This window comes from Peromyscus eremicus, chromosome 4 (genome assembly GCF_949786415.1).
Source record: "Peromyscus eremicus chromosome 4, PerEre_H2_v1, whole genome shotgun sequence".
Taxonomy (NCBI): domain Eukaryota; kingdom Metazoa; phylum Chordata; class Mammalia; order Rodentia; family Cricetidae; genus Peromyscus; species Peromyscus eremicus.
This window is the reverse complement of record NC_081419.1, coordinates 12,295,979-12,321,516: the sequence shown is the minus strand read 5'-3', so window position 1 is coordinate 12,321,516 and position 25,538 is coordinate 12,295,979.

The window sequence follows — 25,538 nt, the reverse complement described above, 5'->3', positions numbered from 1 at the left end:
TCGTCGTAGCACTGGAGAGGTATAGGCAGGAGGATCAAGAGTTCAGGACCATCTCTGGCTACATAGCAAGTTCTTCAATGGCAAGGATGAGGGCTTCCACTCAGGCTTCTGACATTTCTATCTTCCAACCAAGAAAGCCTGTTACTGCACTGGATTCTAGAGCCTTCCTGTGACTAATCTCTCAGCTCACAACACAAGGCTACCTGTGGAGGAAGAAGACACACTATGGGTGACACAGGACACAGGGAAACAAAGAGAACAGGAAGCAGGGCCTGGTAAACTGCCTGCAGGCTGGGAAGGGAATGACCTTCATCCCAGGGAGGCCCTGGACACTCAGCTTAGGCTAGAACCCAGAGAAGATTTGCAGTAGATATTCTGGTGCCCAAAAGCAGAGAGGCCAGGGAAGGTGGTAGCTCCATCCCCAGCACCATCCAGCAGCCCAAGCTCCTTCTCCAGTCCTCCTCAAAGCTCTAGCTCCTGGCAGGGGCTGCTGCGAGATTCCCATGCAGCCGTGACACGGGGCTGTAGCTAAAACATTGGTCTGGCAGTTTTCCCTCTTTAAGTTGAAGTGTGATGTTGGCAGGCAGTGGGCTGTGGTGGCAAGCTGCCAGCAAGAGCATGTGTTGGAAATGCTTGTTCCACGTTGCAGCAATCTGGGGCTCCCCTACCCACAAACTGCTCCAGAGCCAGCCAGCCACGGGGGCCAGAGCCTGGCACTGATGGGGAACAGCCACTAAGATCGGGAGGTTTAGGGGACACAGGGACTTCAAGAACAAGGACAGACAGGCATGAATAAAGATGACAAGCCCTGAGATGAAGTCACAGAGAAAGAGATGGGGGCCACACTCAGGGACACACATGTAGCTAAAGAGAAAGCTAGGAACATGGAGAACCGAGGTCAGAGATCCAAGAAAGACCCAGTAAGGACAGAATCTCAAGAGGATAAGCACAGCTGGGTGTGGCAGAAGATTCCTGTAGCCCAGCTACTTGGGAGGCTGGAGCAGGAGGAGGGCTTCAGATCGGGAATTCAAAGCCAACCTGGGCAACACAGTGAGACTCCATGAGGGGAGGCAGCTGGAAAACTGGATGAAAGACTGGGCACACAGTCTGTCTGAATCTACAGTTATCTCTGATGACTGTAGAAAAAGAAACGTGTGGCATCCACGATGACTTGAGTTCTGTCCCTGGGACTCACATGGTGGAAGGAGAGAACCAATTCTCATAAGTTGTCACATGATATGAGCACCAAACATTCGTCATAGCACACACAGCCCCCCTCCAATACACACAAGTAAATACACAAATGCACATTTTTTAAGTTTTTTTTTAAAAAAGAATACATGTACTCATGTGTTCACAGTTGTAAAACAAAAACCTAGAAACAAGAGAGTTCACAATTAGTCGGAGATGGAAAGATGGAAGCAGATAACCCCGACAGAGGCATCTACAGGAAGAGAGAGGCCTGGTGTTTGGTAAGGCTGATTCTGGGAGTTCCCAGAGTGGACAGGACCAAGGGCCATTCAGCCCAGCAGAGGAACCTGGAGCCATCATGAATATGAACAGGTAGAAGCTGCCCTTGCAAGTCGTCGGATCTGTGAGAGGGAACACTAGATCTGAATGGCAGGGGCTGGGCACCAGGGCAGCCAATAGCCCACTAGGAAAAAGAACAAAGACCCCATCTGCACACAGCACCAGTGACACTCCTTCACTGTGATTGCCAGAGACAAGCCTCATGTTCAAAAGCATCCTTTAGAGACAGACAGACAGATAGACAGACAGGGATTCTCAAAGCAAAGGGGAAGAAAACCAAAAAATGTCCAACCACTTCAAAGGGAGGCATCAGATTAAGCAAACAGAAGGCCCAGACTCACTGTGGTAGTCTGAGTAAGAATGGCCCTATAGACTCATCTATTTGGTTCCTAGTTGGTGTTTAGGATGGTGTCTCTTCACAGCAATAGCACAGTAACACTCATTGAGAGGGCAAATAGAAGTAGAGTGCTCAGCTGGGGAAGCCCTGGGTTCCATACCTTGTGCTGGGAGAGCAGCCACTGCACTCCTGGGTAGAGCAAGGAGGATCAAGGTCATCCTTGGCTTCCAAGTGAGTCTAACACCAGCCTGGACCTTGTCTTCAGAATAAAAAAGAGAAAGCAACATAAGCTGAGGACTTTAAAGGAGTGTAATTATTAACCTGGGAGACTGGAGAAGAAAGTGCACCCATAATCTGAGAACAGGTTGTGATGAAATAAATCCCAAGTGGTCTTGGATTTTTATTTTATTTTATTTTTGAGACAGGGTTTTTCTGTGTAGCCTTGGCTGTCCTGGAACTAGCTCTGTAGACCAGGCTGGCCTCAAACTCAGAGATCCACCTGTCTCTGCCTCCCAAGTCATGCGCTACCACCACATGGCGTGATCTTGGAAATTTAAAGAAAGGTTCAAATGTGGAACTCAGTACATTAGCTAAATAGTGAGATAAATATAGTTAAAGAGAAAGTTGGAAGAAATACCAAGGTGTACAGCCCCTGTGCCTCTGTTCGGTGTAGTTTAGAGAACATGTGTATGTGTAAGGGAGGAAGGAAGAGGGTTCACTGCAGACTGACTGAGCAGAACACAGGGACTACCTATTGTCAATAATCTAACAGAGGGTGGATAAATCATGCTTTGACCCCATCATAGAGTCCCATGGAACAGATAATATGAATGACCTAGAACTAATGTGCACTCAGGGATGACCTAACAAGGTAGAAAGTGTCCTCTGACCTCCACACTACACCATGGTGTTGTGTCCATGATATAGTAAAGATATTTACAATATGATAACAAGACAAGTAACTCAACAAAAATGAGCAGGAAATTTGAAGAGAAATTTCACAGAAGACCTATAAATGGTAGCAGTCATATGAAAAGATGGTTAGCTTTAGTGTCATCTCATAAATACAATTAACATTATAATGAGAAGCCATGACGCAATAAAGATAAAAGGACTGATAACACCAAGTGTTGGTGAGGATGTAGAGTGACTGGATCTCTCCTAGGTTGCTGGTGGGAAGGCAAGATTGTCCAGATGCTGGTAAAGTCATCTTACTGGACTAAACTACATGTATCCTATAACACAGCAGTTCTATTCCAGGTACTTACCCAATAAAGCATCTGTCCACACAGGGGTTGGTACACAAATGTTCATTGTTGTTCTATTCAGAATAGCCCCCAAAAGAAAGCAACCCAGATGTCCATCCTCTTATGCATGGAAAAATGAATTACTATATGGTCACAACTGAGATTACTACTCTCCAAAAAAAGTAATAAAATAATACACATAAAAACATGTCTGAATCTCAAAACTATGCTGAACGAAATGAATCAAACATAAAAGACAATGTATTTATATGGTTTTGTTTATAGGAAATTCTAGAAAAGACAGAACTATCATGACAGAAAACGATGTTTATCCAGGGCCAGAGAAGGAGCGGGGGTTGACTACAAAGGCGCAGAAAGAATCTGCTTGTAGTTATGGAATGGCTTTATGTTTTGATTCTGATGGTGGTTTCACAATTTTATACAAGCATCAGATTTTTCCAATATCATTCTTAAAGGAATTCCATTGTAGTCAAACTGTATCCTAATAAAAAGGGTCCAGGGGTGAGGGGAAGTGTTTGTTTTCTCAGACAAGCTCTTGTTATGTAGCTGGGGCCTCAGCCTCCCAAGTGCCAGGATTATAGATGTGCATTATGTCTTGCTGAAGAGGTACTTTAAAAACACAAATTAGCCGGGTGGTGGTGGTGCACGCCTTTAATCCCAGCACTTGGGAGGCAGAGCCAGGCGGATCTCTGTGAGTTCGAGGCCAGCCTGGACTACCAAGTGAGTTCCAGGAAAGGTGCAAAGCTACACAGAGAAACCCTGTCTCGAAAAACCAAAAAAACAAAAACAAAAACAAAAACAAAACAAACAAACAAACAAACAAACAAAAACCCACAAACTATGCTAGGCAGGTGGTGGCACACATCTTTAATCCCTGAGTTCGAGACCAGCCTGGTCTACAAAGTGAGTTCTAGGATAGCCAGAGCTACATAGAGAAACCTTATCTTGAAAAAACAAACAAACAAAAACCCCAAACCAAAACCAGAAACACAGCAACAACAACAACCACCCATGAATCACAAATGCAATACAGATGTTTTCCAGGGAGGGGGTGAAGTCCATGAATGGAGAGAAGAGATTATGGAACAGGGAGATGGGGGGCACAGAGCTTCCATTTTATTGAAAACACATGGACTCTCGAAAAGAAAGAGAGGAGGAGCTGGAGAGCTGGCTCAGCAGTAAAGAACGTTTGTTTCTCTTGTGAAGAACCTTAGTTCAGGCCAGTGTTTGCCATTAAGACTTTAAAAAGCAAAAATTCTGGAGTTATATAGGAAGCTGAGTGGTTGAGCCAGAAACTTCTGGAAGAGAGGAGGTAAAATCCATGGTTTCCTTGTGCCTAGTTCTAGAAGAGGGAGGGGACTGTTACAAATACTGATGCTTGCCACATCAAGGTTAAAGATCTATGCTCAAATTCCAGAGAGAATCAGATCTGTCAGTCATTTAGCTGAGGACATGGAGGTTTTCCACTCTCTCCATCAGAAGATGGAGGGCCACACCCAGAGGACAGCCATGAAGCAGTGACAAGCTGCCATTCATTACAGGGACTCAGCTCTAACCCAGTTCCACCCCTGGACCTACAGCAGCCATCAGCTCCTCACCCTATCTGCATAGGCATGGGCAAGTCTCTGTCTATAGCCTCTATGGTTTTTTTACATACAATGTGTGACATCATATCTTAAATTGGATTAATAATCAATACAAAAGCATTGAAACAGCCCACAGATGAAATAAAAACTAGATTGACAAGATGATAATTTCAAAATAATGAATATTATTAAATAAAATCACAGAAAAGGTGGACAAAATGAATGAAAGTTTTCAACTAATATTTGAAATTTCTAAGTATAATTACATAAAAATTAGAACATGCACAAAATATTGCAAAGAAAAAGATAAAAAGAGCCAGGCAGTGGTGGCACATGCCTTTAGTCCCAGCACTCAGGAGGCAAAGGCAGGCAGATCTCTTGAGTTTGAGGCCAGCCTGGTCTACAGAGTGAGTTCTAGGACAGCCAGAGCTACACAGAGAAACCTTGTCTCCGAAAAAAAACAAACCAAACCGAAACCCAAAAACAAACAAACAAGCAAAAAGATAAAAAGAAGAAGACAGAAAACTTAAAACATTTTAGGGGCTAAGGGTGTGGCTCATGTGGTCCCTGGGTTCCGCGCCCAGTGCTGTACAAACAAAAGCAGCCCTCCCTCAGTCAGGAGGCTTATCAACAGTCTATGTGCAGCTAAGACTATGAAATGGAAAAGGTCAGAAGAAATATTCAGATAGGTGCAACTGTGTAATCATAGTTGTAGAGAGAGGAGAGAGAAAATAGTGTAGACAAAAAGGAGAGCTATCTAAAAAGATAACAGGGGACAGGGGACAGCTTTGTCAGTATGGTGCTTACCCAGCTGGCACAAGGCTCTGTGTCTGGACTCCCAGCACCCGCATAAGCCAGGCACAGGAATGGACCTATAATTGGTGATCACAAAAATAAGGTGGGAGATGACCAAGAGAGGCATCTGTCAGCACTCTGGCCTCCACACGCAAACACATACACATGAACATGCAAAGATAATGGCTGAGGCTTTGTTTTTTGTTTTTTCAAAACTATTGGAAAAAGTAACTCGAGACACAGGAACTCCATCAAACCACACAATGAAACATGTCCTCAGAACATTAAGATGACTTTTCAGTGAAACCACTGAGGCCAGAGGCCAGTGGAATGAAATTTTTAACTAATAACAACAGCCTGACAAGCTAGTGTGCCACACACAACAAAAAATAGCCTTCAAATCTATTTGAAGTGACAGCATTTCAGGGGCCAGGCGTGATGCTGCAAGCCTTTATCCCAGCACTGCGGAGGCAGAGGCAGAGGGGTTTCTGTGAGTTTGGTCTACAGGCCAGCCAAGGCAGCCTAGTGAGACTCAGAAAACAAAAAAGGAAATAGATAAAAGTTGAAGTCTTTCATTGTCAGCAGCCTTTCCAGTTCAAGAATAGTTCCTTGCCAGGCGTGGTAGTACATGCCATTAATCCCAGCTCTCAGGAGGGAGGTGGATCTCTGTGAGTTTGAGGCCAGCTTGACCTGACTGGTGAGTTCCGGGACAGCCAGGGCTGCACAGAGAGACCCCTGCCTCAAACAAAACAGAACAACAGTTCCCCAGTCTGAAAATGGTCCCAGATGGATGTATGGGACCACAGGATGGAATAAAGAAACTGGTCAATATTTGTAGTTTGTTGGGAACGACAATGGCACACGTGGTATGGGGCTTGGAACATCTGTAAAAAGGAAGATCCATGACCACACACACCATCACCAAGTTCAGATGTGGAAGCGGAGTTAAAACACTGTAGTTTTACTGAGTGCTCCTGGGGAAGGATGAAAGGATTGAAACCTACAGTTGTGGGACAGCACCACATGGCCTAACAGCCATGAGTTAGATTCCCAAAATACGAGAGTAAGAAGAAATGGATCATAAGAGATACTTGAAGAGATAATGGCTGGGAACTGCCTCCAAATTAATAAAAGACAAGAAAGAAAGAAAGAAAGAGAGAGAGAGAGAGAGAGAGAGAGAGAGAGAGAGAGAGAGAGAGAGGGAGGGAGGGAGGAAGGAAGGAAGAAATAAGAAAGAAAGTTGGCTGGGGAGATGGCTCACCAGGTAAGAGTGCTTGCTGTGTGTGAGGATCTGAGTTTGAAACTCCAGTTCTCACATGCCTGGCATGACCACACACACCTGTAAAGCCAGCATTGTGTGAGGGCTGAGACGGGGGACCAGCAGGCCTTGCTGGCTGCCAGCATAGCTCTAGTTTCAGTGAAAGGCCCCATCTCAGAAGAGTCAGATGGACAGAGCAGGACACCTGACCTCCTCCTCTGGCCTCCTCAGGTGTGCAATCGCACACACATGTACACACAATAAATAAATTAAAAGAAAAAAGGAAAAGCAATGTCATATTCAAACTGCTTACAATTAAAGATGAAAAGAAAAACTTGAATCATAGAGGCAACCAGAGATAAAAGCAATGTTACCTACAGAGGTACAAAGATGAGAAGTGAAGGAGATTTCTCAGCAGAAATGACACAAGACAGAGCCTTAGTGCCATCGCTTTCAAAGTATTAGGGGAAATGCCTGTCAACGCAGAATGATCTGCCTAGTAAGATTATCTTTCAAACATTCAGGAAACATAATGATGGTTTTAGGCAGGAAACACAGAAAATGTATTACCACCATATTTCACACTAAAGACACAACAGAAGTTTTTAGGTACAAGAAATTGCAGACAACCTAGATCTACAGTGAGAAATAAGAATGGGAATAGCGTCAATTAAAGTAAAAATAAAATGCAATGTATTATGGGTTTACAACATACGTGAAAGCTAAGTATTTGACAAAGTAAGACAGAGAATGGGAGACAGGAATGAGAAGTATGCTGCTATGTGAACTTTGCACTATTTATGAAGCAATATGACTCCATGGTCACTGATTCACTGGCCCCATTAGCTTGGACAGAACATCATAGAGGCAGAAGTGCATGGTCAATGACAGGTTCTGCTTACCTCACGGCAGCAAGAAGTGAACCAGGGACAAGGTACTCCCTCAGGACCCATTATCTCTAGTCATCTAACTAGTTCCTCCAGTGATGTCCTACCTCCTAAAGTTTCTAGGACCTCCCCAAATATCTCTACCTCATGGACACCAAGCCCCTAACACTTGGAGCATTTTGGAGAAGACACCAGTTTAGACTAAAACGTGGTGATACATTGTGTACCCCAATAAAGCTTACCTGGGGATCAGAGGACAGAGCCAGCCACTAAATTAGACATAGAGGTCAGGCAGTGGTGGCACACACCTTTAATCCTGTCACTCGGGAGGCAGAGATCTGTCTGGATCTCTGTGAGTTCAAGGTCACACTGGGCTACACGAGAAAAACAGAACTAGGCAGTGGGTGACACATGCCTTTAATCCCAGGAAGTAATATGGCAGGACACAGAAAGCTATATAAGGTGTGAGGAAACAGAAACTTGCTCTGTTGAGGCTGAGGATTTTGTAGAAGTAAGCTAGTGACTGGCTGTTATGCGTCTCTGATCTTTCAGCTTTCACCCCAATATCTGACTCTGGGCTTTTATTATAAGACCTTTTAAGATCTGTGTTACAAAAACAAAAATACTCTTTGAAAATAGATCAATACTAACCAAATATATGCAATATAAGATAGGGAAAACATCAAAAAAATTTTCTAAAGGATCTTAAGGAAGTAGGGAGGTGGTTCAGTGGCTAACAGTACTTGCCTCACAAATGTGAGGACCTGAGATCAAGTTCCCAGAACATACGTAAAAGCTGACTGTGTAGTGTGGGTACCTGTAATCCAGTATCCAAGGTGAGATATAAAGTGTGGGAGACTCCCCAGAAGCTCACAGGCCAGTTAGCCTGGCCTATGCAGTAGAAAAGACAAAGAGAACCTTTCTCAAACAAGGTGGAGGGCAAGGACCAATATCCAAGGTTGTGCTCCACATGTGTGCTGTAGCTAGCTAGTATGCATGCACCTGCATTCATACATACAAAAGTATGCACACATATACATCCAGAGAAATTAAAAACCATGCTAATCCAGACACAGAGGCAGAGGCAGGGAGATCTCTGTGAGTTTGAGGCCAGCCTGATCTGCATAGAGGGTTCCAGGCTAGCCAGAGCCTATCTTGAACAAAAGTATGTGAGGGCTGGTGAGATGGTCCCATATGTAAAGGCTCTGCTGCCAAGCCTGAAGCCTCTCAGGATGGAAGAAAAGAACCCATCTCTGCAAGTTGCCCTCTGGCCTCTACACATGTACCGTCATATGTGCTCACATATATACATATACACTCACGCTGTGTTGGCGACTCTTGGTTGTCAACTTGACTATATATTTGGAATTAACTAAATCTAAGTAGCTGGGTACACCTGTGGGGGACTTGTCTTGCTGGAAGCCTATATAAGTACATTGAAGGAGGAGGCTTTCACTTTGCCTGCTTGTCCTCTCTTGCTAGCGCTTCTATTCCTTCACTGGCATTAAATCCTACTTCTTTGTGATTCTGGTGTATACTGAAGACCAGCTGAGACATCCAGTCTTGTGGACTGAACAACTACTGGATTCTTGGTAGACAGCCATTGTCATGTGAGAGCTCAGATATACTTAATAGACAATGGTCCTCAAGCTTGTCAGAGATCTGATGAAAACGACATTTAAAATGTTTAATGAGAAAAGATTACTATGACAGACAGAGACCCCAAGCACTTAGCAGTGACACTGAGGTCTCCAAAGAAGATGACAGGGCGCCACAACTACTCCACCTGGATTGTGATAATGCTAACCACTGGGCAAGACTTCCCCAACGCCATATTGGCTTCCAGGACCCTGTCCAAACTATGGACAAGCAGGACACTGAAGAGTTGATTGTTCCACTTTACATAGACAAAGTAAGGCCAGTTTCCCCCATGTTCTTCCTCTACAGGAAAACATCTCAGCTTCTGGACCTGGAGGCCAAAAATTGATGCTGTCCTGGTACCTCTGCCCCTAACACCACGGAGACCACAGGAGCCTGGGATGACTGTCTAGATAATGAACTAGTCTCTGCCATTTTAATTGATACACAGACTATTTGTTATATTTTCTGTTATAATTTATCTTTCTCAGATCTCTGATGGTATTGACAGCTAGGCTAACTATAGCTTGGTCAGCTTAGCAGAAGCAGGCAACCAGGTTTTTCCCCAAGGCTGCAGCCACTTTGTTAGTTCATTTCATATGTAAAAATCAAGAATTGCTTTTTCTAGAGTTACTAGTTATTCTGTTGAGAAAAGGTAGACAGGTTTGTCTTTGTAACAGACTTCATATTAAAAAATAAACAGGTTTCAGATATAACTTTCCACTAATGGAACATTATTTAAGATGATTGTTCTAGGTAACAACAACTTGTGTCTCTGGTAAATGATTAGATGGAAAGAATGAGTGTTAAATTCTATGCAAGTTTTGAGGGTCTAAGAAAATGTTCTAAGGCAACAAAGATCTGAGGATATGAGAGTCTATGTAAGTTCTGAGAGTCTAAGACACATGAAGGTCTGAGGATGTGAAAACTTAAGTTAGATTTGAGAGTCTCAGAAAGTGGTTTAAGATGTAAATACAAGTTATAAAGATATAAATAAGTGATTTAAGGTACGTGAAAATTGGGAGTGTTTCAGATTTCCTTCTCCTTTCTAGGCTATTGTTACACTAAGATTTCAAAAGATCAGAGTTTTAACATTGATCAATGAGTTATTATAATAAGCTGGTAGAACACTAAATATTTAATATTTAGTCACAAGCTCAAGATTTAAATTTCTTTTGGTTGTCTTCTAAGTATAGATTTAAGGTGCTTCTCATCAGGCCAAAGACATCTCTGTCCAACCTTTTCCTGGCTCTCTCAACAGAGGAAAAAAATTGTTCATACTTTTTAACCCAAATCTATAGCTTTTGCTACGACTCAAAGGTGTGAGTCTCCTCCAGCTGATTTACAGACACCTGTTACCTGCTTTCTCTGCAATGTGGATTTCAGTACAGATTGATAATGCTAATATATCTGAAACTTTTATGTCTTTTTGTAGACTGAAAAAAATCATGTAAACTTCAGAGAATTGAAGGAGTCATAAGACTTGGATCTACTTCTCACAGGTTAAAAGAACTCCAGATAAGTACAGCCTAAGTTTCCCTACCTGTCTATCCCTGAGGATGGGATCTCTCTCTCTCTCTCTCTCTCCTGATCTTGGGACTCCTCCCCTCCCCAATTACTAGGACTATGAGCCTGAAAGTTCCAAATGTAAGATTTTACTTTAAGTTCCTAAATTTTAACTTTTGTTCCTAGTCTATATCTGTCTCGGCAGATTTCCCCTTGGCTGACGGACACATCCAAGCATCAGCTGCTGACTACAACATCCTCCAAACAACTGAGAGCCCCAGACTTCCTGAGAGCTGGTGTGGACCAATCCAGCCAATGTGACTGCTCCCTGTCTCTACAGCTTGGTCAGATAACTACATGCTTCTTTTCCTCCTTGCCTTTGACTAGCCTTCCAGCCTCTCTGGGCTCTGACAACAATGTCCTGGTTTCAATAGGAAGTAGTTACAGAAGAGAGTACATCACCCCTTGTCCCCCAACAGGCTAGAATGTTAGATCAAAAGGAAACTCCCTAGCATAGGGGACAAAATAACTACCTATAGTGGCCTACCAGAAAAGGTACCTGTTAAAACCAAGTAGACCCAGATCTATCAACAGGAAGACTCATTAGCTGAAATAGTTCTATAGTATGATAGGGCACTCAACCTGCTCTATGTAAAACAGAGAGGTTATTACATAGCTTTATAAGAAAATTGTTGTTTCTATATAAATCACTCAGGAATCATTAGAAATAATCTGGCTGTACTTGAAAAAAATATTGCAAAAAAGGGACCTGAGATGAAGTAAATAACTGGTCCCCATTCTCATTCCAGGTTCCTTCTAGATAGTAGCTCTGTCAGTCATCACAGAGCCTTTGGCCATTCTGCTTCCACTAACTGCTGTTGGCTCTTGCATCATTAATGCCTTAACTAAGTGATAATTCCTGTCTGGGTATCATTAAGCTGATGGTTATTAGATCCCAGTATAAACAGGCATCCACCACAGAGTTAAGATTTGACTCAGGATACAACTCAAGGGGGAAATGTGAGAGCCAAAGTCACATTTTAAGTTTTAATTACTGTGCCTTAGAGATCCATGAAACAAAAATGCCCTGATCTGCAAGCCCCTTGCCCAAGGACAGATAATTCCTGAAATGTTGGAGGCTATTGTTTATGGGAGACAACAAGCCACATGTTTTCACTCCCCTGAACAAGTTTATTTGACCCATTTGCACTGGATGTTCTTGATCACATGTGGGCAGGAGGTTCATAGGCAGGAAATAGGTCAGGATGTATGCTTGCCCCTGACTGGACCTGATGGAAAATGCAATGAATTATGGGTTTTCCTTCTTAGACCCTTGCAAATATTGATTCAGGGCCTATTTCCCAGAACCTGGGTATGGACTTGGCTAGAGTCCATCCACCTGGCCAGTATTTAATTAAAGCTTGCTTCAAATTTGGCTTTAAACTGTGGTAGTATTCTCAATTGGTGGGATTAACAGTTGGACTAGCTGGACCATAGCCTGTAAGCCATTCTAATAACACCCCCTACATATATTCATTTTATCAGTTCTGCTGCTCTAGAGAACCCTAATACACACATGCACAAACACAAAATATTAATAAAAAGTAATATATGACTAAGCCAATAGAAAAGACAAAATGGACCATAAAAATATTTAATTCAAAAAGAAAGAGAAAAAAGAAACAAGAACAGAGAAGATAAAAAAATAGCTAACAAAATGCTGTGGGGTTTTTTGTCTTGTTTTGTTGGGGGTTTGTTGTTGTTGTTGTTGTTGTTTTGAGACAGCTTTTTTCTGTGTAGCCCTGGCTGTCCTGGAACTCACTCTGTAGACCAGACTGGCCTTGAACCCATAACTCCACCTGCCTCGACCTCCTGGGTGCTAGGATTACAGGTATGCACCAGCCACCATGCCTGACTAGATGCTGTGTTTTAATTAGACTGTTTCAATGTTTTCATTAAGGCATCGTTAAAGCAAGCAGTCTAAATACCAAATAAAGAAGACTGTCAGATGTCATCTTAAAAAGCTGCAAAACCAACTACATTCTGTCTGCAAGAAACCATTTTAAGTATGAAAGCCAGGGAGAAGGATGGCAGAAGATATGCTGCTCAGATCCTAGAAAGAAAATCAGAGTTGCTGAATTACTGTCTCTCTTAGTTAAGGTTCCCATTGCTGTGATGAAGCACCATGACCAAAGTCACTTGGGAAGAAAAGGGTTTATGTAGCTCACACTTCTACATCACTGTTGAAGGAGGTCAGGACAGGAACTCAACAGGCAGGAACCTGGATGCAGGAGCTGTTGCAGAGACTATGGAGGAATGCTGCTTAATGGCTTGCTCCTCGTGGCTTGCTCAGGCTGCTTTCTTATAGAAAATGGGCCATGTCTTCCTACATCAATCACTAATTAAGAAAATGTCCTACAGGCTTGACTACAGCCTGGTCTCAGGGAAGCGTTTTCTCAATTGATTTTTCTTCCTCTCAGATGACTCTAGCTTGTGTCAAGCTGACATAAAACTACCCAACACATTGTCAAATAGACCAGCGCAAGAGAAATTACCTTAAAAAGAATATCATATAGGCATAAGGGAGTCAATTCACCAAGAAGACATAATGCATACTGAAGGATTAAAAAATACACAAGGCAAGTTTTGGTAGATTTGTAAAGAATCAAGTAACAAGTCCACAATTATACTTGGAGATTTCAACATTTTCTCTTGGTACAAAAATAGGTAGACGAGAGAGGGAGGCAAGGTGAGCCAGGCATAGAACTGTCTATAATCTCAGTAACTAAGAGGTAGAGGCAGAAGAATCACAGGTTCAAGATCAGCTTAGGCTACATAGCAAGTTTGAGGCCAGCCTGAGCTAATAATGAGACTTTGTCTCAAAAAATAAATCAAAAAGATTATAGACAACACTGTCAACAAATTTGTCCTAACCCTAATTGAAATGTAAACCTTTTTTTTTTTTTTTTTAAGACAGAGTCTCACTGTGCAGCCCCGGGTGGCTTGGAACTTGCTATGTAGACTAGGCTGGCATCAAACTTCACACTGCTTCTGCTCCCAGAGTGTTGGGATTAAAGGTCTCTGCTACCACACCCAGCTCTAATTGTTTTTATTTTTTTTTAAAGGATATTCCTCTTAACACCAAACCAATATACAATCTTTTCAAGGTCACTTGAAACTTTCACCAAGATAGGAAATATTCTAAGGGGTGGGGGAGGGAACCTTCTAATTTTAAAATAATTAAAGTTATATAAAGTGTCTTATTAGATTACAATAGAATCAAAGGAAAGATCATTAACAAGCTGAGGGGAAATACAAAAACTTAAACAAAAGTTGACTATCAGGAAGATAATTGAAAATTCTCCCTGATAGTTGGGAAGGGAGCCATGCACTTACAAGAGACATGTTAACCACCCAGGAAGTCATAGGGGACATTTTTAGGTCTTTTAAATTGAGGAGCTAGTGATAAGTAGTTCAGTTGGTAGAGTGAGTACATCCCTTGGACTTAGCTCTTAGAATCCCTGAGGAACTGAATTTTATAAAAATTAAAATATGCTAGGTGTGGTGGCACATATCTTTAATTGCAGCACTAGGGAGGCAGAGGCAGGTGGATCTCTGTGAGTTTGAGGCCAGCCTGGTCTTCATAGTGAGTTCCAAGATAGCCATAGTTACATAGTGAGACACTGTCTCAATCCACGCCCCCCCCAAATTAAAATACAAGTTCAAAGCTAGCTTTGTGTACATAGTGAGTTCCAGGTCATCTAGAGATACATAGTGAGAACCTATCTCAAAAAACACCAAATAAAATAAAATACAACTAAAATAAAATAAAGTACGGTTGTTCAATATTAATTTAAGATGTGTTACATTCATTTATGTTGTGGAATATTTGTTTAATGATGCAAAGACATGTTACATTTGTTTGATTAAATAAAATTAACCTGGGGTCAAGAGGCTGAGTCAGCAACTTGCTGACAGGAAGCGATAGGGAGGAACCATGTGTAGCTAGGGCTCTTAAATGGGGACTGAGCAGAAGGACGCTGTTTTGGGGAGACATGAACTAGGAGAGGAGCTTAGCTACTTGCTATTCAGCCTCTCTGAGCAAGCAGAATTTCACCTCAACCTTTGAATCCTGAGTTCTATAGAGGGATAGAGATCTAGGTAAAGTTCCCTTTAGTGCCTTGTTAGAGCCTACGCCTGAGGGAACAGCATTCCTGCCTGGCTACGGCCAGTGCAGCTGAACTACTGGTAGCTGTGGAATTGCAATTGCTGATTAGGACAAGAGTTGCTTAAGGGGCAGCTACTGAATTTAACAAAAAACAACAAAGTAAATCAACATTTATTGAACGTAGCTTGTGATGGTTGATACTGAGTGTCAATTTGACAGAACATAGAGTCACCCAGGAGACGAGCCCCCAGGAACACAGGTGAGGGATTATTTAGGTTAAATGACCTCTGAACAAATGGAAAGGGTTATCTGGGTTCAGTTACTTGAGATGGGACAATTCATTTTGGCTGTGGGTGGCTATGGTGATATTTTATTTGTACTGAAATGTGATTTTATTTGTATGTTAATAAATAAAGTTGCCTATATTATTTATTAGTCAGGGCTAATAGCAAGCCATAGCAGAAGCTGGGCGGTGGTGGCGCTCGCCTTTAATCTCAGCACTTGGGAGGCACAGCTAGGCGGATCTCTGTGTGTTCAAGGATACAGCCAGCATGGAGACACACGCCTTTAATCTCAATACCAACCATAGAAGACCTGGAGGTCTGTACAGACAGGCAGTGACGAGGAGGTCATGTGGTTGGGTTTACAACCAATGAGAAGGCAGAACAGAAAGTCAATAAAAAGACAGACACACAGGAAGTAGGTCTCTTTCTGAGGGGAAGGACAACAGCAGCAGCAAAGGGTAAGAAAGGGTTTTTAGTCTCAACTCTCAGCTACTGCTCTGACCTCTTGGGCTTTTAACTCTGCAATTGGCTCTGTGTTTCTTATTTAATAAGACTATTCATCTATAGGTGGCACCACTCCAAGGGCTGGGGTCCTAGAATGAAGAATATGGAGAAAAAAACTGAACACTGGCACTGTTTCCTGACTGCACATGCAGTGTGACCAGATACCTCAAGCTCCTGCAGCCAAGACCTTCCTCGTTATGATTGAACTGTATCTCCTGAAATAAACACTTCCTGGCTTATGTTGATTTTTTTAAACATTTGTTTGTTTGTTGAGAGGAAGAGGAGACCTCTGAGGACAGCCTGCAGGTGTCTGTCTTCTCCTGTCACTATGTGGATCTTGGGGATCAAACAGGTCATCAGACTTTACCCACTGAGCCATCTCACCAACAACAAGATGCTTCGTGTCAGGGAAAGACAATGCGCTAACTAGACATCTTTCATCATCAAACAAAACTTCTGGTGCCAGAAATGTATTACATCTAGTTGAGCCATTGGCCAAAAAATTCCCATGGAAACAGCTAAACATCTCGGGTATTGACAAAACTATCAATTGCTCTCCATAAACTGATGGTAACACCCTGTTACTGAAGACAGCACTGAACACAGAGAAGTCCAGCTGGTGCCTAGAACCTCTACCTGCTGTTAATGTTCATGGCGCTAGAAGGTACTCTGCATGCCGCCAGAGGAAAAAGGTAATCACCAACCCAGCTGCAAACCCTGCCATCTACAAAGTGACCTGACTGCAAGATATGCTAGTGCAAATAGTGGCACAAATATTATGAGAGTAACTAATCACTCTCTGATTGGATATAAAGCCTACTTTACAAGGTGGAACCCTGGATAGGCCATGGGTCTAGGGAAAAATTAAATACTATTGTTCTGTTAAAGAAACATTGTAATAAAGCCGGGCGGTGGTGGCGCACGCCTTTAATCCCAGCACTCGGGAGGCAGAGCCAGGCGGATCTCTGTGAGTTCGAGGCCAGCCTGGGCTACCAAGTGAGTTCCAGGAAAGGCGCAAAGCTACACAGCGAAACCCTGTCTCGAAAAATTAAAAAAAAAAAAAAAAAAAAAAAAAAAAAAAAAAAAAAAAAAAAAAAAAAAAAGAAACATTGTAATAAAATGACTCCTAATGACCTTCTGATATACTCATAGGGCAGTGCTCAACCATCATCAAAGAAGCTTCCTCTTGCAATATACAGGAACCAGCATAGGCCCCACAACTGAACAATGTGTGGAGACTAAGAGATTTTGGAACACTGTCTTAAATAGGATGTCTCCAATACAGCCCTCCCCTCAGGGCTCAGGGAGTTATGTGAAGAAGAGGTGGTGACTGTAAGCGCCAGAGGGGATTGATGACTCCAAGGAAATGATCTTCCAGACACAACGGACTGACACACACAGGAACTCACAGAGACTGTGGTAGCATGCACAGGGCCTGCACAGGTTCAAGTCAGACAGGGTTCCAGTGTTGAGAGGGGGACGTGGACAGGGCCTCCCATTCCTAACCAAGAAGCTATCTGCAACTGATACCCTCTTACAAAGGAAAAAAATTGGTTTTCTTGATTAGAGTCTCACTGAGTATACTAGCCACACTTCAGGGTGGTCCACATGCCCAGCAGCAGATGGCCAACACAAAATGGACTTCATGGTGTTTTTGTGGACTTTTTGTCTCATATTGCTTTGGGCTTTTTGTGTGTTTGTTTGTTTATTTTATCTTATTGGTCTTTTGCTTGTATATTATGATTTCTGATTTTGTGTTTTTGAGGGTTTTGGGTTTGTTTTATGTGTGTATTTCTTTTTTGAGGGGCACTATTTGTTTTTTTAGAATTTGTTTGCCTGTTTGTATTCTAAAGAGAGAAAAGGAGCCGGGCGGTGGTGGCGCACGCCTTTAATCCCAGCACTCGGGAGGCAGAGCCAGGCGGATCTCTGTGAGTTCGAGGCCAGCCTGGGCTACCAAGTGAGTTCCAGGAAAGGCACAAAGCTACACAGAGAAACCCTGTCTCGAAAAACCAAAAAAAAAAAAAAAAAAAAAAAAAAAAAAAAAGAGAGAGAGAAAAGGAAAGGGCATGGAGTTAGGTGAGTGGGGAGGTGGGAAGGATCTGGGAAGAAGAGGAGGGGAAAAGCATGATCAGGATATATTGTATGATAAAGATGGTTTTTCAATTAAAAAATGTTGCTTCTTGTCAGGTATTTTTCCCTAGCAACAAGAAATATAAGTAACATACAGCCTATGAGGTTAGAGGGGATCATGGTATCAAATACTTACAGCCTACGAGGCAATTAGATCAAGCTCATGGCGTCAAATATTGACATCAAAACAGACAAACATATTAATTATCTAAGCTCCCAACTTAACAAAGAGAAAAAGAGGATCAAGGTAAATAAATGCAAATCAAGTAGATGGGAAGAAAAAATATGAATGGAAGTCAATAAAGCTGAGGACAGAAAATGATCAGATCTACGTACAAGCAGATCTTCCTCATTAGCATTCATCAATTTCTAGCCAAACCGTCCCAGAATAAAAGGAGAGAAGACGTATCTTTCAGAAATGAAAGATGTGCTGAGTTCAGGTAAGGACATTTGACAAGTCTGAGACTATAGTTTCAACCCCTTAGCTGAAATGAAGAAGTTCTTTGAAAGACACCAACCATCAAGACTCTCTTAAGAGACAGAAGGCATGATGAGTCCTCTGTTTGTTGAGGAAATTGAATTCATAGTTAAAAACTCATAGTGAAATTGTACAGATGAAGCCTTACGTGTGTCATCTTGATACTCCCTGACTAGGACTAGGTGACTGCCTCTCCCTGTCTGCTGCTAGAAGCGAGAGAGCCTCCTCCTAGAAAAAGAGATGACAGAACCCAGAGTCTCATGGCTATATGAGTGCTTCATTGGAAGTGCTCAATTCTCACTTAATAATCAGGCATACCAAGACAGCCTTGCTTTGTAACCCAAGGGGACAAACAAGCAGGCAAAATAGGTTACATTTCTACCAATGGCTGAGTGGTTGGAGTTCCAATCAAGATATAGTAAATACTCTGGAGGCACTGGGAAGTAGCCAGAGGGAGGCAGAGACTGGAAAGGAATTGAAGCTGGAGAGGGAGGGGAGAGGGGGCGGGGAACTGAGTTTGTTTTTGGTTTTGTTTTTTCACTTCAACAGCTTTGCTTGAAAGCAGAACCTAGTCAGCACTTTGTGGAGTTACTGAAATTTAGACAGAAAATTCAGTCTCAGGGCTGGGGAAGTGGTGCTGTCAGTAAAGTATCAGCTGTGTATGCCTGAGGACCTAAGTCTGGATTCCTGGCATCCATGTAAAAAGCCAAGCGTGGTGGCTGGAGAGATGGTTCAGTGGTTAAGAGCACTTCCAGAGGTCCCGAGTTCAAGTCCTAGCACCCACATGGCAGCTCACAACTATCTGTAACTCCAGTACTGACAACTTTAATCCCAGCAGAGGCAGAGGCAGGTGATCTCTGAGTTCGATGCCAGCCTAGTGTACAGAGTGAGTTCCAGGCTAGCTACACAGAGAAACCCTGTCTCAAAAAACAAAAACAAATAACCAATGAACAAAACACCCCAAAACCTAACAAATGGGGCCAAACAGCACTTGCTGCTGTGGCAGAGGACCTGGGTTTGATTCCCAGCATTACATGGCAGCTCACAACCAGCTGTAACTCTAGTCCTAGGGTCTGATGCCTTCTGGAAGGCACCAGGCATATATGTAATACACATACATACATGTGATGCACATACATACATGCAGGCAGGCAAAGCATCGTACACACAAAATAAAAGTAATAAATCTGCTGGGCGGTGGTAGCGCACACCTTTAATCCCAGTACTTGGGAGGCAGAACCAGGTGGATCTCTGTGAGTTCGAAGCCAGCCTGGTCTACAGAGTGAGATCCAGGACAGGCACCAAAACTACTCAGAGAAACCCTGTCTCGAAAAAAAGGAAAAGAAAAGAAAAAAAGACTAATAAATCTAAAAAATAAAAACAATGACAACAACAACTAATAGGGTATGGAGGGGCATGCCTTCCATATCAGCATTCAGGAGGCAGAGGCTGCAGATTTCTGTGAGTTCCAGGCCAGTCAGAGTCTTGTAATCAGACTTTGTCTCAAAACAACAAGAAAATCAAGCTGTAAGATTAAGACTCTCGATACCACACCTGATGACCACAGTTTGCTCCCCAGGCTCACATGGTGGAAGGAGAGGACAGACTCCACACAAGCACCTGGGCATGTGTCCCCCATTCCCCAACACAAATAAATAAATGTAATTCAAAAATGTTAAAAATAAAAAGAAATGACAGATCGATATGGAGAAATCCATAGAAGTTTTATATTATAAAATGGAAACTAACAGAATGGGAAAACACTCATAGCATACAGAACAGGATATTAATAATCAACACATACAAGGACATTGTAAACAACCCAACAAGCCAGGTAGTGGTGGTGCACGCCTTTAATCCCAGCACTTGTGAGGCAGAGGCAGGCGGATCTCTGGGAGTTCTAGGACAGCCTGGTCTACAGAGCGAGTTCCAGGACAGTCAGGGCTATGCAGAGAAACCCTGTCTTGGAAAAACCAGAAAAGAAAAGAAAAAAATTGTCAGTAAACATAGTTCCTAGAATTAAAATAATACTCAATGTGAGTTCCAGGACAGCCAGAGCTACATAATGAGATCCTGTCTTGAAAACAAAACAAAATAAAATAAAAATATTCTCAATGTTATTTTGTCCTCATATTGAAGAAAATATAAAATATGATATCTATTAGTGGTTAGACTACAAAAAGAACAGTTTCATATATGATTGGCAAGTTTGTTAAGTTTAGAAAGTATATTTGCATGGCATGCAGACATTGTATACTTAAATATTTTTATTCTTCAAACAATCTCTCTTCCAGTGATATGTCCTGCAGAACCATACAGTGAATGCTCATCGGTGAGGAAACAGCTAAATTAATCATAGCATGGGGCTAGAAAGATGGCTTGGTGTTAAGAGCACTTGCTGCTCTTGTAGAGGACTGGGTTTCAGTTCCTAGCACCACAAGGTGGCTCACAACCAGTAAGCAGTAACTCTGGTTCCAGGGGATCCGATGTCCTCTTCCGACCTCTGCAGGCACCAGGCATGTACCTGGTACATAGACATGCACATAAAACAAAAGTTTTAAAAAAAACCTGTAATGGCAGAAAGAACAGTAAGAGAAACAGAAAGGAGGAATAAGAAAGAAAAGAAGAGAAAAATATGTGAAGCCCAAAATTCTGGGAGGGAAAAAGGGCCAGGGGAAGGATGGAGGAAGGGAGGGAGATAGCGAAGGTGTAGGAGGAAGGAGATGGAAGAGAGGAGGAGGAGGAAGAGGAGGAGGAAGAGGAGGAGGAAGAGGAGGAGGAGGAGGAGGAGGAGGGAGCCAGCAGTGGTGGGAGTTGACTCAAGGATAACATCCAAGGCCTGGGCTCAAACACTGCTGATTAAACATCATATCCGCTTCCCACTCTGAGCACAGCTCATCCTGTCTGTTACAGTGGTGAAGGAGGGGAACTGAGCTTAGGGCTAGAGATTCAGAGACCCACTCAGTCTGCTCTACACCCTCCTTCCCTGCTCTTGATCCTCACACTCATCAGGCTCTCAGTGCTTGGGACTGTGGGGGATTCTTACGGCCGTGGGGAGGGTCTCATGTTTAGGTGTTCAGTGAGAAGCAGAAATTAAGCTGAGATCCATGAGGTCATCCATCGTCTCATAGCACCAGACAGTCCAGGAAGGAGGCAGATGAGGTGGTGCTTGAAGAATGCTGTCAATGTAACTGTAGGCAGTTTGACCCTATCCTCTGAGTGTGCCCTGGCCATTGCCACCTTGAAATCAGAAAAAACTGTGACCCTCACAAATAGGGCCTATTAGTGTTGCCCCACCTGAGATCCCAGCCACTCACTCCTTGCCCCACCCCACAACTGCATGTAATCCTACCCCAGCTGCAGTGGTCTTGGAGATTTAGAGTATATGGGAGGAAGAAGGTTGATTGAAGTTGCATCTCCAGAGATGCAGCTTTTGTGAATCATCTGTGCTGGGGCAGGTGTTATTTATTTGTCAGCGTTATTTACTGGGTGCAAGAAAACACAAAGTGCAACAGAACCCACTGTAAGAGTTTTTATTAGGGAAGAGAAAGGGTGGAGGTGGGTAGGCCTACCAAAAAGAAAAATGTGTGTGTGTGTGTGTGTGTGTGTGTGTGTGTGTGTGTGTGTGTGAGAGAGAGAGAGAGAGAGAGAGAGAGAGAGGGAGAGGGAGAGGGAGAGGGAGAGGGAGAGGGAGAGAGAGAGAGAGAGAGAGAGAGAGAGAGAGAGAGAGAGAGAGAGAGAGGGAGAGCTGCATACTACCTCTGGCGAGAGGGAGAGAGAGCTGGGAGCAGATAGAGCCTGCTTTGATAGGTCCCCTCACACATGCATAGATGGGCTTACAGAGCTATGCCATGCATGTGCATAGATTATGTGATCACACTGTGTGCAGATTATGTGACCATGCTGCACATGGATTACATAGGACATAAGGCATAAGGCCCTGGAGTGACTAAGCATTTTGCCTGACTGCTGACATCACATTCACTGACATGTGACTCCAGAAGTGGCTAAGAATAACATTCCACCCTTTTTGTTACTATAAAAAGTAAGGGGTTGGGGTGGCAGGTGAATGGAAATGGAGATACTGTGTCTCTCAGAATTGCTTCCTAGTTGATTAATTTTTTTGGGGGGAAGGACTTTTTCTGATGTAGCCAGACATTCTGAGGTAGCTGATTGTCTTCGCTGCTGTTTTGAGCCCTGTGGAATCGTCCAGCACTGCTTGGACCTGACAACTTGGACCTGAAGTGGATCTGACCTGTCTGGGTAGGTCCAAGCTGACTCCCTGGAGCTCAGAAGAATTTTTAAGTTTACAAAGGAGAAAATTTTCAGACATATTAAGAAGCAACAGAAGGGAATTTAAAATCCTGAGCTGGTAGCTATGATATTATAGTGTTTAGTACTCAGCTATTAGAATTTTATTGGTTAGGGTTAAAGTTACAGAATCATATAGCGAGTGAGAGAGAGAGAGAGAGAGAGAGAGAGAAATAAATCTGGAACCTGCTTTCTTTTTCTATTATTATCAATTAATCTTCCTGTCTTTACCTGAGACAAACCTTAAGGCACCTGTTTCTTTTCATTTTCCCAGTATCAATTCAGGATCCCAGAGACACAGGTGATTGATTGCTGAGGGCATTTAACAGTAATAAACTGTTATATTAAAGTCTGTTTTTGCAGAGTCCAGACCCTTTTGAATCTGGAGGCATGAATACCTCTGGAGTGTTACTGTTTCTTACAACCTGGGTGTATTTGATGGTCCTTGAATCTCTGGCTCTATGGCTGATGGTGTTCCTGTAACAGAGCTGAGTAGTTAATTAGAAATTTGAATATGTTAGTAGAGACACAGAGGGAAACTGATGAAGCAGAATGTGGTCAGTAGAGACAGGAGAACATGGAGGGAGAATCAGGAAGAAAAACATATGGGGTTCCCAATCTAGTGGGGTTGAATATGGTTGTGGGATGAAACCTCATTCTTTTGGAATTGGAGACAAGGCAGTTGATCTCGGTCCTCTGGAACTTAAGAACAGGGCCCTGTTCGTGTCACTGTGTATGAGGAATTCCCCTGGGTTGGGGGTGGGATAAAGGCTAGGAAGAAAAGGAGAGGAGCTGCTGGCAAGTCTGGGGTCAGGGGAATGGGGGGAGCAAATGAAATGGAAGCTCCTATCTCAGCTAAAAATTCTCTTCCCATTAGGGGCCCAGGGCAAGTTGGCATGACCAAAAATGTGTGGGTAAGGATACTCCTGAAAATACAATTAAGTGATGGGGCCTGATGAGGCAGGTAAGGCTGTCCCTCTACCCTAACAATAGGGAGATGAGGAGAACTGAGTCCCCAAAACTCCCTCAGGACCAAGTAAGTGGCCCCGGTGTCCACAAGGAAGGAAATGGATCACCCTAATACTGTAACAGCTACCCAAGGCTCCCTGTGGGAGATGACAGTTGTTGGGCTGGAGCCTGGGCACTTTCAATCATCCATGGCCAAGTCCAGAAGGTTGACTGGAGGGTGGTCTGTGTTTGGTGTCCCCATGCCACCAGGTGCATGGGGGCAGTCAGCTGACCAGTGTCCCTCTTGGTGGCACTTTGGACATGGCCCCAGTAGCCTGCATGGGGCAGGGCAAGTACAAGCCCAATGGCCTTCTCAACCACATTAAACCAAGGACCTGGGGGCCCTCAGGCAGCCAGCTGAATGGCTGTGGCCAGCATTAGCATTTGGTATTCCTGTTTGTGGGCTTTCTCATCTCTCCCACGGCACACCTTATAAGCCAGCACTAAGACTTCTGTCTGCGGGGTCGGGGGCCCTCTCTCCAGATGATTAAGTTTGGCCTTAATGTTGGGGAAGCTCTGCAAAAAGAAATGAGTCATAAGGAGCTGTCTGCCCTCTGGGCTCTCAGAATCTAGATTAGTAAGAGGGCCTTTGTCTTGAAGCTTTTCATAGTTTACTGGTTTGACAGCAGCCTTACAAAGACATGTTAGGAGGCAGGTTGTAAACTGATCCCTAGCTAGGGAGCCACCTGGGGTGTTGTAACCCTACTATGGATCCTGATCAGGGACTGCCTCAGTTCTGGGAGGATGTGCTGTGTTAGTCTGGTGGACCTTATCTGCATGTATCCTAGCCTGTTCCCAGACTTTTTCATGCTCCTCAGGAAGTAGGTTGTTAGGATCATGAAAGGTCAGACTATAGGACTGGGTGATATATTGGAATTATTTCTATCTGAGAGATTTCTGCCAGTGAGAAAGGAACATGTACCTTAATCAGTCCATCCATTCCGGCTACCTCTCACAAAGGGAGGGTAGCTGCCATGTTGATTTGACTAAGGTGGGGTTCCTTAGCAGCTCGAGTACACATGGCAGGAGGAGTAAAGGTGGGAGCCAGAGTGGGGCAGTTGGAGTGGCCCAGTACCAGAGGGGAGGAAGGGGCTGGAGGAGCTGAAGGAACAGTCCCTGGAGGAGTGGAAGGAGTGGGAGGTCGGAAAGGCGGGGGTTCGTTAGCAGGGTCCAGAGTAGCAGTGAGAGGTTCCTCTGGTTCGGGTTGCACAGCTAGGAGCATGTGGGCAGGTGAATAGGAATCAAGGAGAGAGGGCTTGGAGCTGAGATAGAAAAAAGCTTGGATGTAAGGTAACTTTCCATCTGCCCATTTGCTGACAGAAGTTAGATAACTCCCATAAAATATAGGGATCAAATGAGCCATTAGGTGGCCATTTTTATTGTTATCTAAGGGATATTTAGGTTATTTTTTAGTGAAGATGGATAAGCTTAGAACTCTGTAAGTAGAGCATTAAGCTGAGAGGTTTGAGGGTTTTTAAAAGGCATCCCAGAGGACATGTGGGCTTATGGGGTTGGAGGCCTTATTTCCCATGGCTGCGACAGAGAGAAAAAAGAAAAATAAAAAGATAAACGAGATCCAATGGCTATGATATCTCAGGTATCCCAGAGATTAAGCGAGGATTGATAATTGCACAAGCCACTCAGTGTTCCATTGAGCAAAGAGTGAGGGCCAGTGTGGTAGCCCAAGGAAGAGGGTGCACAAGAAACCAATGAAAACATGGCCTCAGACTGCAGTTATGGGGAATGGCCAGGGGTGGTAGTCACTGATGGGGGCTAACTGTGGCCGCTAAATACCGTAGATGGGGGTACCCCAATTTCAAGGACACCAGAGGGATGTTGGATAATTGACA